This window comes from Eretmochelys imbricata, chromosome 3, assembly GCF_965152235.1.
Source record: "Eretmochelys imbricata isolate rEreImb1 chromosome 3, rEreImb1.hap1, whole genome shotgun sequence".
Lineage (NCBI taxonomy): Eukaryota > Metazoa > Chordata > Testudines > Cheloniidae > Eretmochelys > Eretmochelys imbricata.
In genome coordinates this window covers 137,718,356-137,738,019 of record NC_135574.1, presented here as the reverse complement: position 1 = coordinate 137,738,019, position 19,664 = coordinate 137,718,356, and the positions used below count along the sequence as shown (strand labels likewise).

Genomic DNA, 19,664 nt, shown 5'->3' with positions numbered 1-19,664 from the left:
GTAGAACAGAAGGTTGGGGGAGGGGAAAGAAAGACCTGTTTACCCTTATTCAGGGCAGCTTCAGCCTCATTTCCAGCTACTTTCAAGTATAAACAGATGCTGTCACTAGAACTGAAGCTTCCCATTTCCGCTGACAGCCATCAGTAGTGGTTTGGGGATACTGACGCTATTCAGAACCCAATGGTGTCCTTTATTGTTTTTCAGCTCTTTGAACTTTGAACTCTTTGATTCACACTGACACTAAGAAAAGCAGAACACACACACCACAAAACCATACATTTAAGAAGAAATTAAAAACAGACTTTGTTACATTATAAAAATGCACTCGTTTCTTAAATACTAAGGGTGAAATCTGAATGGCCTCATCTCTCTTCCTATTCCCGCCCCTCAGGAAAAAAAAAACAAACTGCTTATTTGTTACTTTTAAAACTTCAGCTATTCCCTTCACTTTTCTTTCTGGAGAACTACAACAAGCTCTTTGGAAGACCTGAGTCAAACAAATGTATGAGTGGAAGGGACCTCGATAGGTCTTCTAGCCCATTTCCCTGCATTGAGACAGGACTAAGTTCATTGGGGGGGGGGGGCACACAGGCAATAGTAGTACATTGTGGAGTCATATTTACTTTGTTATCCACTATAAACTCCAGATCCTTTTCTGCAGCACCCCTTTCTAGACAGTTATTTCCCATTTTGTATTTGTGCAATTAATTATTCCTTCTTAGTCCTTATTGAATTTCAGACCATTTCTCCAGTTAGTCAAGATCATTTTGAATTCTAACCCTGTCCTCCAACGCACTTGCAACCCCTCCCAGCTTGGTCCCATTTGCAAACTTTATGAGTGTACTATCTATGCCATTAGCCAAATTATTTTTGGAGATACTGAATAGAACCAGACACAGGACAGATTCCTACATGATTCCATTCAATATGTCCTTCCAGCTTGACTGTGAACCATTGTAACTATTCTGAGTACACTTTTCCAATCAATTATGCACCCACCTTACATAAGTTCATCTAGGCTAATTTCCCTAGTTTATGACGTCATGTGAGACAGTATCAAAAGCCTTGCTAAAGTCAAGATATATCATGTCTGTTGCTTCCCCCCATCCACCAGGCTTGTTACCCTGTGAGAGAAGGATATTAGGTTAGTTTGACATGATTTGTTCTTGACAAATCCATGTTGATTGTTGCTTATCAACATATCTTCTAGGTGCTTACAAATTGATCTCAATTATTTGCTGTATTATCTTTCTGGGTTAAGTTAAACTGACTGATCTACAATTCCCTGGGTTGTCCCTATTCCACCTTTTTTAAATAGGTACTGTATCTGCCCTTTTCGAGTCGTCTGGAATCTCAAAGATAATCAGTAATGGCTCAGATATCTCTTCCGCTATTTCCTTAAATATTCTAGGGTGTATTTCACCAGGCCCTGCCAACTTGAAGACATGTAACTTGTCTAATTAATTCCTAACCTGTTCTTTCCTTATTTTGCCCTTTGATGTTCACTATGCTAGTTCTCCGATCATTGTTAACCTTTTTGGTGAAAACTGAAACTAAAAAGGCATTTAACACTCCAGCTATTACTCACTGAGGACAGAAAGACAATAAGAGAAAATGCAGTAATGGGCCTACCCTGTCCTTCGTCTTCCTCTTCCTTCTAATGTATTCGTAAGATGTTTTCTTGTTACCCGTCATGTCCCTAAATAATTCATTCTAAATTTGCCTTTGCATGCTTCTGTTTGTTTTTTTAAAAATATATTTGTCCTTTGTAATTTAACCAAGTTTCCACTTTTTGTATGACTTCTTTTGAGTTTCAGGTTGTTGAAGAGCTTCTGGTTCTCATATCATCACTTGAGGCTATAATCTAATATACTCCCTTTCTCCCAAATACTAAATTGAGATGGGAAGGGATACTAACTCAATGACCATTCAGGTTACAGCTACAGGTTTCATCACCATTCAGGTCTTCAGATCTTGCCAACAACCTCCAGCAACGAAGTAACTCAAGCAAGAAAGGTATATTTTAGAAAATCTGAGACAGACCTTATAAATCCCCAAAGCAGCAATAATGGGAAAAAAAAGGTTTTTAGTACTCCACTTTATAAAATATTAATAATAATTTATGTTTGGCTCAAGAAACAAGAATCTGATACTGCTACCTTCTCTAAGTGTGCGAGCTGTTGCTGCTATCATTCAGCTCAGGTTTTTTCTTGAGCCTGCTAAATATCATGCTGCTCTCCACTCCATCATCTGTTGCTCCCTGTCACCGTTATCTTCTTCCACTCTCCCATGCTCCTATTTCTCTTCCTTCTGTACCACCCTTAGTGAGGTTCAAGCAACAACAGTGTTCCAAAAGGGTTGTCAAAAACAGCACTGCCAGAATTATGGTTGGCAAGAGTTTTGCAGTAAGGGGTCTACTTTTATTAATAGATTAAAACCCGGCAACCTGCTCACCAGTCACCACCACTCATGACACAAACAGGTAGTCCCTATCACAAGGATCATATAGTCTGGCTCAATTTCCCTGTCCAGTCTGGTTAGTTGAGTACTGCCAACCCGAAGCATTCACAATTCATGAGATTTGCATTAAATGAGAGCTGGCACCGCTGTAAAGGGGGCAGGGAGACTAAGGGGAGAAAGAGCAACTATTTTAGCCCATAGCATGCTATAGAATACCAATCCCTTCCAGAAATTTTGCTTCACTATTTCCAATTATGGTTATAAAATGGTTTCTAACACTGGTAAATGTGGCTGTAAATGATATTATTGGATGTATTTGTAACCAAATTTCTCCTAAACACTTGGAATTGTATTTGCAAGAGGGACTGAGCAGTCAATAGGTACAAGTTGTGCTCAGTGTTTCTGAGCAGGGAGGGAAAATCAGGCCTTTAGAATATCTAACTTAAGCAGACCAAATTCCAAAGATAGCCTTGAGCCTCTGACCCAACTTCAGGGCTAATTTCCACTGCAACTATAGCAGCCTTCAGTACTTTGAACAGACTTTTTATAGCAACAGAGTGAGGAGTTATTTCAGTATACTGTGATTCCTGAAGCCTGTAGCGGTTCACTGGATCACACCAAGTGATACAACGGCTTGTGTTTACAGCATTCTTCTTTAACAACTATAATTGCTCCAACTTTGTTCCCAGTCTATTTTTACTTATGTTAGTAAGGCTAGAAATGCCCACACAGCAATCATTCTGTAAGTTTTGAAACCAAGAGCCCACCATGTTTAGCTCGGACTGAGGAAACAAACATTTTATTATAGAAACCCGTATGGAATAGGAAATAACCATATTATAGAATAGAGAAGATATATCTGTATGCACCCAAAAAAACCCCACACATGATAAAAAGATGATTAAGGTTGCAAAGTCAAGCACTCAAGAATCAGGACATGCCAGCATTCAGATTTTCTGTGCAGGAATATAGTCTTTAATTACATGATCAAAAACTATTTTTTCCCTTCAGGACCCACCTAATTTGTTAGACAGCAAAGGACTTGTGAGGTTCCGGTATCATAGTGTGCCTTGGTGGTTACAGACCTTTCTGCCTGTCCCCATCCTCAAGCCACTCCCTTTCCTTTTCTCCTATTACCACTTCCCCAAATCCCACCCTATCCCCTACCCTGTTGCAATACTGCAGCTCTTGCCCATCTGCCTCCCACCCAATGCTTGTCCTGTCCTATATTCGCCCCATCCTCAGTTCCTGTCCCTCTACCTTTTCTCCCCTTTATTCCTATCTCACCCTCCTGGTTCTTGCTCCTGCATATCTCCTTCCACATTCCTCAATCCTCAGCATGTGCCACTTGACTTCCTCCTCCTCCTGCTTACTGCCTGAATGCCAACAGAAGAGTCTTGTGCTTTCAATTCTGGTGTTGCAGTAGCCCCTGGCAGATAGGGGAAAACAGCGGCAGGAAAGCTCTAGTCTGGTCATGGAACCTTGGACTGGAACATGCTTAGTCACTCTCTGGGGATGGGGTTTGTGCAGTCCAGTCAGCAGTTAGAAGCAAGGATGGGTGGAGCATACTTAGGGTAATGAGAAGCTTCAGAGAATTTAGCTACTAAGTTAACAAGTCTCTACTGAGCACATGCAAATTTAGACAAATTTGGTCATATTTTCAAGTGGTCAGCGAGAGGTACATCCCTGATTACTAGGGCAACTCCCTTCAAGTCCTTGCTCCAAAGCATGAAGATGCTACAACTTCTCAAGAAAAGGTTATACTTTTAACTTTCCATAGAGCCACATTAGTTTAATTCCTATATATATATAAATTCCTATAAGTTTAATTCCTATATATATTATTTTATATAAAATGTGTGTGTGTCTTTTTCATAAGGGAACAGGCAGATTAGTCTCTCCCCCACATTCCAGCTCCCTTCACGCTCCCCTCATAGCGAATATTATGCAAGCATATTAATTAATCAAATGAGAGTGAAGCCACAGTGCATTTAAATCCTGCTGCCTTAGCAGCTGAAGTTGAAAGAAAGAGGAGAAACGTCAGAGTGAATTACTGGATATTGGAAAAATTTCACACGCATTCCAGTGCTGCATGCCAATGAAGGGGCGGGGAAGGAGAATGAGGATAATGATGAAGGATATTTTCAAAATACTCATAACAACTCTGAAGAAGCTATAAAAAGGGTAAAAAAATCATTCATTATTAAAGCTGTGTGAATAACAGAATTTTCTGGTTCATGGGCAGTTCCGAGAAGTTAAAAAGTGTTTATTCTGGGTTGAACAAAACACGGTTTTGTTTGAACTTAAGAATATTTTTAGTAAGACTGAAGTTTCAAAAAGTTTTCAAATAAAAAAATTGAAACACCTTTTTTTAAAAGGCCTGAAACGTTTCGATTTTTCAGATTTTTTTTTTAAACCAAAGATCAATTTGGTAAAATTGACACAAATAAGTGAAATGCTTTGATCAACCTGAATCTGCATTTTTTAGCAAAAAAGTTTTTGCTTAAACCCCCCACCCCAATTCACTGAAAGCTAATTAAGTCTTCGTTTCTTATAGCATAGTCAAGAAAATAAAAAGCACTATTCATCAGCATATGACACTATGGTCATTAGACAACAGCTGGAAAGTGGTAGCCACAAAAATTCCTCCCCCCCTTCTCCCCTAACACTGCTTCAGCTTGGTTCTCCTGAACAATATGCAAAACACACCAATTTTATATACTATGGCCTCAATCCTACAACATTTAGTGTGTTTGTGGGCTGCTGTGTCTGCACAGAGCCCTACTGAAATGGAATGCTACATCGTGTGCTCAAGACCAGCTTACTACATGCTGCAGAATCAGGGTTTAAAACTATGGCTGTGAACAGGGCTGGATTAACACAGGGGCTTTAGAGGACGATGTTTTAGGGGAATTAAAGGTTTGTCAGTTTACAGCCCAGGGAGGAGATGACGCTGGGTGGCCTGAAGATGTCTACTATGAAGGGAAAAGTGATGGGTGGTGTGGAAGAGGTGAACCTCTCCATGACCCTTGGGCGTATGCAGCAACAGCAGATCAAGGAGCTGTGCACTACCTACGCACCAACGTTCTCAGCCACCCCAGGACTGACTGAACGGGCATACCACTCTATTGACACAGGTAATGCTCACCCAATTAAAGTCCAACCTTACCGGGTGTCTCCTCAAGCTAAAAATAGAACTGCTACAGAACGGGAGATCCAGGATATGTTACAGATGGGTGTAATCCACCCCTCTGGCAGTGCACGGGCATCTCCAGTGGTTCTAGTTCCCAAACCAGATGGGGAAATACGTTTTTGCGTGGACTACCGTAAGCTAAATGCTGTAACTCGCCCAGACAACTATCCAATGCCACGCACAGATGAACTATCGGAGAAACTGGGACAAGCGCAGTTCATCTCTATCTTGGACTTAACCAAGGGGTACTGGCAGGTACCGCTAGATGAATCCGCCAAGGAAAGGTCAGCCTTCACCACACGTCAGGCTGTATGAATTTAATATACTCCCTTTCGGGCTGCAGAATGCAGCCGCCACCTTCCAAAGACTTGTACATGGTCTCCTAGCAGGATTGAGAGAATATGCAGTCGCCTACCTTGACAATGTGGCCATATTTTCGGATTCCTGGGCAGAACACCTGGAACAGCTACAAAAAGTCTTCGAGCGCATAAGGAAGGCAGGACTAACTGTTAAGGCTAAGAAGTGTCAAATAGGCTGAAACAGAGTGACTTACCTTGGACACCAGGTGGGTCAAGGAACTATCAGCCCTCTACAGGCCAAAGTGGATGCTATCCAAAAGTGGCCTGTCCCAAAGTCAAAGAAACAGGTCTAATACTTCTTAGGCTTGGCCGGATATTACAGGTGATTTGTACCACAATACAGCCAAATCGCCGCCCCACTGACAGACCTAACCAAAAAGAAACAGCCCAATGCCGTTCAGTGGACCGAAGAGTGTCAGAAGGCCTTTAACCAGCTTAAAGCGACACTCATGTCTGACCCTGTGCTAAGGGCCCCAGACTTTGACAAACCATTCCTAGTAACCACAAATGCATCTGAGCGTGGTATGGGAGCAGTTTTAATGCAGGAAGGACTGGATCAAGAATTCCATCCTGTAGTGTTTCTCAGCAAGAAGCTGTCTGAGAGGGAAAGCAACTGGTCAGTTGGTGAAAAAGAATGTTATGCCATTGTCTACGCTCTGGAAAAGGTACGCCCATACGTTTGGGGACGGCGTTTCCACCTGCAAACTGACTATGCTGCGTTACAGTGGCTTCATACCGCCACGGGAAATAACAAAAGCTTATTCGGTGGAGTTTAGCTCTCCAAGATTTTGATTTTGACATCCAACACATCTCAGGAGCTTCTAACAAAGTGGCTGGTGCACTCTCCCGTGAAAGTTTCCCAGAATCAACTGGTTAAAATCATCCTTGAGATGTTGAAAATATTGTTAGTCTTTACACACTTGGTAGTATATTTAGAGGTGCATGTGTTTTATTAATTCTGTTATCTCCTAACACTCCAGGAAGAAATCACAGCTAGTGTTTCACCCTATCTGTGATTTGGGGGCGTGTCATCAATATAAATATAAATAAAATCCCTCCTGGCCAGAGGCAAAACCCTTTCACCTGTAAAGGGTTAAGAAGCTAAGATAACCTCCCTGGCACCTGACCAAAATGACCAATGAGAAGATAAGATACTTTCAAAGCTGCGGGGCGGCAGGGGGGAACAAAGGCTATCTGTCTGTCTGTCTGATGCTTTTGCCGGGAACAGATCAGGAATGCTCTTCAGAACTCCTGTAAAAAGTTAGTAAGCAATCTAGCTAGAAATGCATTAGATTTTCATTTGTTTAAATGGCTGGTAAATAAGCTGTGCTGAATGGAATGTATATTCCTGTTTGTGTGTCTTTTTGTAACTTAAGGTTTTGCCTAGAGGGATTCTCTATGTTTTGAATCTGATTACCCTGTAAGGAATTTACCATCCTGATTTTACAGAGGTGATTCTTTTACCTTTTCTTTAATTAAAATTCTTCTTTTAAGATCCTGATTGCTTTTTCATTGTTCTTAAGATCCAAGGGTTTGGGTCTGTGTTCACCTGTGCAAATTGGTGAGGATTTTTATCAAGCCTTCCCCAGGAAAGGGGGTGTAGGGCTTGGGGGGATATTTTTTTGGGGGAAGACGTCTCCAAGTGGGCTCTTTCCCTGTTCTTTGTTTAACACGCTTTGTGGTGGCAGCATAGGGTTCAAGGACAAGGCAAAGTTTGTACCTTGAGGAAGTTTTTAAGTTCGTAAGAATAAGTTTAGGGGGGTCTTCCATGCAGGTCTCCACCTCTGTACACTATAGAGTTCAGAGTGGGGAAGGAACCTTGACAGTGTTAATACCCTCGATGCCATAATTGTGATCATTTTGTTTTAAATTAGGTAAAATACTTGTATACGGGGGCCCCACAAAATCTAATAGCCTCGGGCCCACAGGAGAGTTAATCTGGCCCTGGCTGTGAACCAGCTCCATATAGTCAGACCCCCAAAAAAAGATAAATTCTAGGTGAATTCTTTTTATGCCATTATTTTTAGGGCTTGCAGTTTATATCAAGTCCGCCATCAGTTTATTCTTTTTTCATTTCCTAATTTAGTTGGTTCACTGGGTTCTGCATTAGAATTTATTTGGACGCCAATTTAAAATTATTACTGTAGTACTTAATGGGTTCCACTCCAGGGCATCCAGGACTGATAATCTATTCCCACTAGCAGAATGCCCTAAACCACAATTGCTGTTACTGAAGAGTGATAAATGAAGGCGGGGGGGGGGGGGGGGAGGAGGAAGAAAAAAAATCAGTGCAAAAATAGTAAAGCCTGCCTTAAGGATTTTCTTGACTCCATACCCTGACATTTTATTTTTCAAGGATGATCATTATAGAGGAATAAATGGTCCAATTTTACCATAGTCAAAGAACATGGATTTATCAGCATCGCTAAGTTTGATTTTTATTTTGTAATTTATTATTTGCATTACAGTAATGCCTGAAGATTGGAGCCCTATTGTGTTAGGTGCTGTACAAAAGAGATACTCTCTTTCTCAAAGAGTTTATGAACAAAGCAGAGTGGGATTTTTAATCACTTTTTCCCCTCCAATTCCTACTTCTGTCAATAACCACTGTTTCACAAATTAATTTGGAGAAAGATACAGTACATCAGAAAGTATAGCACTTGATTGCGCAACTGTTAATCATACCAGTGAGTAACTTATTCTCAAGAGTAATCTTATAGAAGTGAACACTGTATCTGTCCTAGGAGTATTATAAGCAATAATACGCTATGAGTAAGACTGCAAGAAGCCTGCATGACATTTTACAAAATACTTGTCCGTCAAAATATTTGAAAAAGTCAGTAGGATTAAATCAATTCACCGAACACCTTGAAACAAAGTTATTTCATAGATCTGTAACTTTATTTCACACACACACACACAGTTTATACTCTGCCCCCTTTTTATATTCATTTCAGTCAAGGGTCTGTGCATGCTTGACCTAAATTCCCTGGCAAAATACTTGAATTATGAGGCACTCTGAAGATACTACAGCAGGTTCCCCATCAAGAAAGGGAAGAAGGAGTGTTTCTATTCACAAACACAAATACTCAAACTTATAAGCACAGTAATTTTACACATGTGGGTAAAGTAATAAAAGGAACACAGTATGTTTTTGTGCCATTAATTGAGTATTCAATTACAGAAATCTAATATGATCAAATGCTATTGATTAAATACCTCATCGGACAACTTTTGCTCAGACTTAGATGCATGCATAATTAAAAACATATCAAATTGAAATTCTGGGGTACAAAATTAATAGTGCAAAATCACCTTTCACTTTTGTTTTTCTTGATTTTTTTAGTAGGGCTGTCAATTGATTGCAGTTAACTCAAAACAAATTAACTCAATTAAAAAATAATCATGATTAACCACACTTTTAATCACAGTGTTAAACAATAATATAATACCAAATTTAAATTCTACATATTTTGCATGTTTTTCCTACATTTTCAAATACAGTAAAAACAGCTTTATCTAGCACATCACCAACCAGAAAAACTCTATAAATCGGCATTTCTGATCTTCACTGAAATTCCAGTTTATAGTCCGATCGGCATGGGGCCGACAAGGAGGTGGGGAGCAGGAGGGAGTGCGAGGCATGGGTGCTAGGAGGGAGTCTGGGTGCAGGAGGGGGCATGGGGCAGTGGGTTGGGATTGCAGGAGGGTGCTCATCTCAGGCAGCTCCCCGCAAGCAACAACCTGTCCCGGCTACTCCTAGGCTGAGACGCAGCCGGTGGCAATGGACGCTGCCCCCAGCCCATCCCGAGTGCTAGCTCCGCAGCTCCCACTGGCTGTGAGAACAGGAGTTTGCATGGCACTGTTGTAGCCAGCTTTGCAAGGTATTTATGTGCCAGATATGCTAAAAAAACATTTGTATGCCCCTTCATGCTTTGACTTGCACTATCTTTTGTTTCTCTTTGTTACAGTGCAAATATTTGTAATAAAAATAATAATATAAAGTGACCACTCTACACTTTGCATTCTGCCTTGTAATTGAAATAAATATATTTGAAAAATTTAGAAAAACATCCAAAAATATTTATAATAAATTTAAATTGGTATTCTATTATTGTTTAACAGTGTGCTTAATCGTGATTATTTTTTTTAATCTTGCGATTAATCACTATTAATTTTTTTAATCATTTTGACAGGGTTTTTTTTTTAAGAGCTTAATTGCACACTCTTACGCCTCTGACATGTGCTTAATTTTGGGTGTGCGAACAGTCCCATTAGGGTTAACGTAAATCCTAAATTCACAGGCATGTAATACTCACTTGCTTATCTGCTTGCAAGATGAGGGCCTTAATGTTTAGTTAACACTTCGGGGGAAAAACAAGGAACCTGCTAGTTTTGTAATTAATCTGTGCCAGTCAGCCCAAATACAATATCTGTTAGTATTACAGATTTCAGGCAGCGATTCTCAAAGGCACAAATGGGGAGTTAGGTGCCCAACTCCATTCACTTTTTAATGGGAGCTGGGGGGAGTTTTTCAAAGTGTACAATGGCTATTAGATACTCATGTATGTGTGTCCATTCCTGCACAAATGCACATACTTGTAAGCACGGGAGGCCAGTGACCCAGCCATTGAGGGAGGCTGGCCCTCAGCCCCTCCCCTTGAGCCCGAGGCCCCGCATTCCCACTGCGTCCCCCTGCTTCCGCGTCGGGTGGCGTGGCCCCAGTGCTCCCACCCCTGGCACAAGGGTGGTGCAGCTGCAGCACCAGCCACCCCAAGTCCCTGAAGGAGGCAGGCTGACCAGCCCCAGGCAGCCTGGGCCAGCCAGGGCAGAGGGATGGGAACTGCAGGATGGGGCCTAGCCCGAGGATGGAGTGTGGGCAGAGCCACACTAGGCTGTTTGGTGAGGCACAGCCTAACCCTGCCTACGATACCTGCCACCCATGGTTATAAGCATGCATTTTAGTTTCTGGTTTGCCTGTGGACGGAATTGAGAGATTATACACATTATTCAAGGATTAGAGACTGAATTTATTGCACTTTCCCACCAGAGAGTTTCTAATAATCCTCTGCTGACTTAGAGTATATTGGTTCAGGTCTTGCTCTTCTCAAAGTTATTTTTATATGAAGAGATTAAGAGATTGAATTTTCATTGACAGATACGTTCTTAATGCTAAACAACATTTTGCACATGCCCTGCCCCCATAATGTGACAAAGTTTGTACACACAATCTTGTTACATAACAAATGGACGACTAATCCTCTTCTCAACACCAAATGCATGGTGAATTGTATCAAAAGCCAAAATTCAGAGAGATCTGAATCCCCTAGAGATAGTGTTTTCTCACTCTAATGTGCTACCTGCTATATCCTGCTCATCCAATTACAAAAGCTCTCTCAGTTATTGTACTGCAGGCTACAAGAGCCAATACCTGCATCCATTGCCTACCCAAAAGGAAATGCTAAGCTTCAAATGAAAAAGGCAATTCTCCCCTCTGTTTTACCCAGGTCCTACCATAATAATCCAAATAGGTTGGCTCTACTCTACAAACAGGTAAAGATGGGGGTAGGCGGATGGTCTAACCTCATCTATTCCCTTTCTCCTGGTGCCCCATTCAGTGTTTATGCAGAATCAAGCGTTTTTAACAAAGAACAGGGAAAGAGCCCACTTGGAGACGTCTTTCCCCAAAATATCCCCCCAAGCCCTATACCCCCTTTCCTGGGGAAGGCTTGATAAGAATCCTCACCAATTTGTACAGTTGAACACAGACCCAAACCCTTGGATCTTAAGAACAAGAAAAATCAATCAGGTTCTTAAAAGAAGAATTTTAATTAAAGAAAAGGTAAAAGAGTCACCTCTGTAAAATCAGGATGGAAAATACTTTACAGGGTATTCAGATTCAAAACACAGAGGATTCCCCTCTGGGCAAAACCTTAAAGTTACAGAAAACAGGAATAAACCTCCCTCTTAACACAGGGAAAATTCACATAAAGCAAAAGCAACTAATCCGCCTTGCCTGGCTTACCTATACTGGTTGCAATATTGGAGACTTTGATTAGGATGGGTTGGAGAAGATGGATTTCTGTCTGGCCTCTCAGTCCCAAGAGAGAACCACGATGTAAACAAAGAAGCACAAACAAAAGCCTTCCCCCACCCGCCCACCCCCCAAGATTTCAAAGCATCTTGTTCCCTGATTGGTCCTTTGGTTCAGGTGCCAGCCAGGTTAGTTGAGCTTCTTAACCCTCTGCAGGTAACAGAATGTTGTCTCTGGCCAGGAAGGATTTTATAGCACTGTATACAGAAAGGTGGTTACCCTTCTTTTTTTTTTTTTTTTTTAAATGACAGAAGCATATTACACAAGAACAGTCTGTTTGGTGTTAAGGTAAAGTATTTTTGACACCCAAGCTTTGAGCTCCACTTACAGGTAAACTTAAGAAGAATTTGTCTAGTAAATGTTTTCTACCCAATTACCTACATTAATAGTAGTAATATATTCCCGTAGCACCTAAGAGCCCCAGTCACGGACCAGGAGCCCATTGTGTTAGGCATTTACCAATACAAAACAAAAACAGTCCCTGCCTCAAAGTGTTTCCACTCTAATTATAAGACAACAGCTGGATAGAGAGACAGGAGAGTACAAGCAAACAGTGAGACCATATTTGTCATAATAGGCAGCTGTCTCTTTACACCAGCAGCCTAACTGTTGTCAAGTGAAGTAATGGATTCCACAACTGATATCAGCCCACATCCAACCTGGAGTTCATCTGCTCAGGCCCAAAAACCATGTTAGCAGAGCTAGTTTTCAACAGGACTCAAAAGTGCTTCAGCATGGCTTGTCTAAACACAGTAGAGGGCCCAACCATCTTTTAACAGTAGTTGTAAATGGTGTTTAAGATTGATACTGCTAACATGGTTCCCAACCCGATGGAGATTGTCAAGGTTCCTTCCCAACTCTTAACTCTACGGTACAGATGTGGGGACCCGCATGAAAGACCCCCTAAGCTTATTCTTAAGCTTATTCTAAGCTTAGGTTAAAAACTTCCTCAAGGTACAAACTTTGCCTTGGCCTTGAACAGTATGGCCCCCCCACCACCAAGCGTTTTAAACAAAGATCACGGAAAGAGCCCACTTGGAGATGTCTTCCCCCAAAATACCCCCTCCCCAAGCTCTACACCCCCTTTCCTGGGGAAGGCTTGAATCCTCACCAATTGGTACAGCTGAACACAGACCCAAACCCTTGGATCTTAAGAACAATGAAACATTAATCAGGTTCTTAAAAGAAGAATTTTAATTAAAGAAAAGGTAAAAGAATCACCTCTGTAAAAATCAGGATGGTAAATACCTTACAGGGTAATCCAATTCAAAATATAGAGAATCCCTCTAGACAAAACCTTAAGTTACAAAAAGACAGCTTATTTTACCAGTCATTAAACAAAAGAAAATCTAACGCATGTTCTAGCTAGATTACTTACTAACTTTACAGGAATTATAAGGATGCGTTCCTGATCTAATTCCGGCAAAAGCATCACACAGATAGAAAGAACCCTTTGTCGTTCCCCCCACCCTCCAGATTTTAAAGTATCTTGTCCCCTCATTGGTCATTTTGGGTCAGGTGCCAGCGAGGTCACCTTAGCTTCTTAACCCTTTACAGGTGAAAGGGTTTTGCCTCTGGCCAGGAGGGATTTTATAGCACTGTATCCAGAAAGGTGGTTACCCTTCCCTTTATACTTATGACAGAGATGAAGCCAGTCTCCGCAAATGCATATGGTTTCAAAATTAATACAATGGGTGCTGCTGTATACTCCAAAAAAACTCCACAGAATGGGTTAAATAACCAGAGACACTGTTTTTCAACCAATATTATCCATGACCTGGCTGTACAATATTTGGGCACAGCACCTGCAACCACTGATCATAAAACTCAAGTTCTAGATCTTATTTACAAATCCCTATCCCTGCTGGTCCCCATCAGCTCATCAAGATCTTGGATAATTTATTAACATGGAACTAATTCAATCATACACATTGTAACATGGGATAGCATAATGACAGTATGCTAGATCTCTCTTTTACAGCACAAGCCAGGTTACATTATTTTCCCTGGGACCTTGATTTGTCGCCAGTACTGTTCCTGTATTATTCTAGTGCAGACTCCAAGGATATGTTATAAAAGATTCTGTACCACAGCCACTCCAAAATGAGAGAATAGAGTCCCCAGATCAGTTCCCATTTTATCCATGTGATCATTAACAAGTACTTGTATGCAAGAAAAAAAAATATTCTCTCTGGTTTAAAAGTATAGGCAACACTCACATCTCTGGCAACTCCTATGTTGGATTGTCCAGGTCCTCAGTTGCTCTCAGCAAGCCATTTCATTCTGCGCAATGGTTTACTATTATTTCTGTGGTAATTTCTGGTGGGAAACCTGCGTTCCTTGCCAAGTTCTCACAACATGTCAGAAACCCATGGTTGTGTCTGTCTAGTCTTATAAAGTCATTCTGATGCCTCTTAGGAAGGTGTTACTGAGGGTTTCCTTTGTCTGTGCAAACTGTTATACTGATCTTTATAATCCAATATAGTAAAACTGCTCCATTTCAAATTGTTGCACATTTCATCTGCCATTTACCAAAAAAAACAAAAAAAGAAAGTCTGGGTCCATCTCTACTGGAAAATACATTTTCAAGTCATTGATTCTTGTTTATACCAGCGGCCCCAACTTGAGGTTTTTGTACAGTCACAAATCCACCAGTTACATATGGTTTCATTCTAGGGAGACTGCTACAGTACCCTAACATGACTTTCATTAGATCTGCTATTTACTTGGAGTATCTCCAATTGAATTTCAAAACATTTTTATATCATGTCTTCCTGAGGTTTCAATTGTATTGTTAAACCACTTTTCATAACTCTCATTACTCTGTTTTCTCTCTGGTAGAAGCAAAAATACTGCTTTTCTTCTCATCACCTATAACATCAGTGGATCATTTTCATTCACAGGTAACTTTCCTTGGTGGATGCACAAATAAATATCTGTAAAGCAATGAGCTGTGGCCTCAGATCCATAACATTCAGCATAGCTGAAAAGGAGTCACTGTGTTCCCACTTCATACACAGAGCAAAACAAATATTTCAAACACTGGCATCTTCCTTCACTTTAACTGCTCCCTGATTCCTGGCTCTGAAATTTCTTTTCAAAACTTACTGGGGAGTGGGAAATAAATTATTCTTTCTTAGGTATTTCTAATATCTATAAATGATTAGAAATCAGAAAACATAACCTCAGATCAAACAAAAAAGATCATACAAAATGATATTCACATAGTGGATTCCAAAGTTTCTGGGCTATTTCTCTTATGAAGGTACAATAACATTATAGGAAAATAAAAATGGTCGTAATGGATGAAACCATCTACTCTAGTGACTTGTCTCTGACAGTGACCAGTACATGATGCTTCGGAGAAAGGGGCAAGAAACCCGATAATGCACAATTATGGAACCAATGGGGGAAGTTTTGTCCCCACCTCAAGCAGTTGGTTCTTTTATGCTCCATTGAAGCTTTATTCTCCATTCAGTGATAACTGTGATGTTGGAATCCAAGAAAGAAAAACTGAGGAAAGAAAAAACCCCTTCCTCTCTACGTTGAAAAGCAAGGGGATGATATGGAAGAGGCCTGCTGAGTTTTCCTTTGCTCATGATTTCGCAGCTCTCTCCCAGTTGGAAGCCCAGGAGTCTGAATCACCTGGTGAAACAAGGGTCTAAAACAGGATGTGGGGTGGATGCTGTACCCACAAACACTCCTAGTGCACATGGTCACTGCTGGGTGGTTCCAGTCTGTGGCTGGAGAGACCTACCAGAGATTAAAAGTACGTAGGTAGACTCAAAGCATCTCATCCCAACTTCCTGTCCGACCAGAGAAGTGAGTGTGTTACACTTTCACAGAAGGAGAAGGGCTGAAGGAACAGGGACAGGACCAGCAGCAGTGGCAGAGAAGGGGCTGGATGTGGCCTTTAGGACTGCAGTTCTCGGGGAGGGGTTGGTGGATGTGAAATAGACCCCCCCGGAGGGGGAGAGAGTCTCCCCACAAACCAAGCAGGAGCCTCAGGGCTTCCCCCTGCAGGGTCTGAGATATTGTTAATGGAGTTAACCTGGCATTCTCCATGGTCTGGCTAAGGCAGCACATTCCCCTCTCCCCACCCTTCATCTCAGTGTTCGAGTTTCTCCCAGGCTGTATTTATATTTGAGTTTCCAAGGCACCTAAAATGCCTTGGATTCCAAGGCACCTAAAATGTCTAGTAAAAGTCTTTATTTTTATTGACCCTTACAGCATTCCCATCACTAGCAGAGAAACAGACACTGTGATGAGGAAACAGAAGGAAAAAATTAAAATGATTTTTCAATTGAAAAGGAAAAATATACCAAAGTAACAATGCATTACTATGCAAATTGTGCAGTTGCATGATTTGCACTTCTTGCCTTTCAAGAATGTCCAATGCCTCCTTTCTATGTACAATTTTACGTTTTCATAGTCAGCCATATTTATTATTGTTTGAAAACTTGCCCAAGTTGCCCTGCTGCAACACCCATACACTTGGAAAAAAATCATTATTCACTTTAGATACCCTGATTTCAAATGATGCCATCTTGTTCACACACACAGTAAGCCAGTCTTTTATAGGGCATAGTACTGGATTTTGCCAGTAGCCTTTACACACAATATTTCTAATGCAATCCATTCTTTTTAATTTCAATAAAAAAATCTTTAAAATAATACTTTATTAATGCACCTACTATGCCCTCTACTTCCTAATTGCTTATATAGCTGGGCTAGCCAGCGTTTTCAACCTCACGCTGTAAAGTGCGCTGTCAAGGTTCCTCCCCCACTCTGAACTCTAGGGTACAGATGTGGGGACCTGCATGAAAAACCTCCTAAGCTTATCTTTACCAGCTTAGGTCAAAACTTCCCCAAGGTACAAAGTATTCCACCCGTTGTCCTTGGAATGGCCGCTACCACCACCAAACTAATACTGGTTACTGGGGAAGAGCTGTTTGGACGCGTCTTTCCCCCCAAAATACTTCCCAAAACCTTGCACCCCACTTCCTGGACAAGGTTTGGTAAAAAAGCCTCACCAATTTGCCTAGGTGACTACAGACCCAGACCCTTGGATCTTAAGAACAATGAACAATCCTCCCAACACTTGCACCCCCCCTTTCCTGGGAAATGTTGGATAAAAAGCCTCACCAATTTGCATTGGTGACCACAGACCCAAACCCTTGGATCTGAGAACAATGAAAAAGCATTCAGTTTTTTACAAGAAAACTTTTAATAGAAAATAGAAGTAAATAGAAATAAAGAAATCCCCCCTGTAAAATCAGGATGGTAGATATCTTACAGGGTAATTAGATTAAAAAACATAGAGAACCCCTCTAGGCAAAACGTTAAGTTACAAAAAAGATACACAGACAGAAATAGTTATTCTATTCAGCACAATTCTTTTCTCAGCCATTTAAAGAAATCATAATCTAACACATACCTAGCTAGATTACTTACTAAAAGTTCTAAGACTCCATTCCTGATCTATCCCTGGCCAAGCACAGCATACAGACAGACACAGACCCTTTGTTTCTCTCCCTCCTCCCAGCTTTTGAAAGTATCTTGTCTCCTCATTGGTCATTTTGGTCAGGTGCCAGCGAGGTTACCTTTAGCTTCTTAACCCTTTACAGGTGAGAGGAGCTTTCCCCTGGCCAGGAGGGATTTCAAAGGGGTTTACCCTTCCCTTTATATTTATGACATGCGCCAAAATAAATGTTTAGTTATTGTCTGTGGGCTATATCACTGGGGCCTGAATTACCCCGGATCAACAACACATTTTTTAACATAGCCAATAGGTATTTATACAAACAGTGAAGGGAGAATATGGCCCTTATAGCACATAGCAACAAGCTTTCAGTTACCAAAGTTACTGTTGCATTCAGGAGGGAAACATGATTTTCACGACTTTCAGCTGTGTTGCTTTGTCCACCCTTTATTTGACCATTTATTCACACAAAACCCTGACTCCTTCCACCCCAATAACTGTAACACAAATTAGTGACCTCCTATATTACTTCTATATTACTTAAAAGCCACATGCCTAACTTGCTGAATTGGGGCCTTAAAGTTTGTACACTGACATAACCAAGTATTTCCTTCAAGTATCTCTAGGCATATTATCCTTTTTTTTTTCTTTTTTTAAACTTTTTGCAGAATGACATAAGACTAGCAAATCATCTGTTATGAAGATGCTAGTTGTATGCCAGAGAAGACTATTAATAAGTTGATTCCTTATTTTTAATGTGAATTAGTGAGAAATACGATTTTCCTAGATGGTTACTAACATATAGGAATGTATTCAAATATCCATTTTACTGTGGCACTGAGTTATCTTTTGCACCGATCTCTTTTCTTATGAGTGAAAGTTTAGGAGGGGATGTGTTAACTCTCTCTCTACTGCACTTTCACCTAACTCTTCCCTTGCAAATGCATTCTATCCATTATGCTTCTTTTGGGGACAAGCTGAGAGGCAGTTAACATATCCAGACTTCAGCATCAAATATGCCACAGAATCAAAGCTTCCTCCTATAATTAATTCCTACAGAATGCTATACTTCGTCCAGACCAGATGCACAGAGCTGGCGGTTCAGGAAAATTACTTCAAACCTGGGGATTGAGGCCTCCTTATTTTCACTGCCAAGCTAGGGAGTGCTTTACGACAGCAAAAGCTGTATCTTCTGGGATCAGGCAACAGCACAGAAATTGTTCAGGGTGGAAAGAAACAACTTGCTTGAAGAAGGTTCTGAGATGCAAGAAGACAGCCTCATAACACTAGGATATACATCTCAATAGCTGGCTTGCAAATATTTTATTGTTAATTTCTGTGCTTTGCTTCTACCCCAAAATGGAGGACATTCATCACAAATGACAAACTGACTATAAAGATTTATTCATGTCTCTTTCAGAACAATAACTCTCAATATAAATGGAAGGTGAAGAGATGAGAGAGTTGCTAAATGCTGTGCTTACAAAAACATGGGCTATTAAGATTGAACAGTTCGTTAGTTGAGAAAAATCTATTACAACATATCACATTTTCTTATGTAATTTTGTGCTCACAAATATAGCCATATGACTTTTGTAGATAAAGAAAAATGTTGCCTTACTGAAATGTTAACTTAATGATTGGTTCACTAAAGGAATCAGGATAAAATCACTAGGTCCAACTCCTGTTAAAACTAGCACTTGACAGGCTAGGGTAATAAAAATCAATTTTTTTTTTTTGAGAAGGGATTGTATCTCCTTGAATTATTGTACAAGACCGAGCAAAACTGGGGCCCAAAACTAACTGGGTACTTATGGGACTACTACAGAAATAAGAAGATAAAATACATCAATCTGAGCAAAGGCTCTTGTCATAAATATAAAGGGAAGGGAAACCACCTTTCTGTATACAGAACTATAAAATCCCTCCTGGCCAGAGGCAAAACCCTTTCACCTGTAAAGGGTTAAGAAGCTAAGGTAACCTTGCTGGCACCTGACCCAAAATGACAAATGAGGGGTGTCATAAATATAAAGGGAAGGGTAAACCCCTTTGATATCCCTCCTGGCCAGGGGAAAA

General features: G+C 40.7%; 1 protein-coding gene across 1 annotated transcript in view; it reads right to left on the bottom strand.

Moving 5' to 3' along the window:
- FMN2 (formin 2) overlaps positions 1–19,664 on the bottom strand; it is a 239,287-nt gene that overhangs the window by 210,009 nt on the left and 9,614 nt on the right. The gene's annotated exons all lie outside the window — the stretch shown is intronic.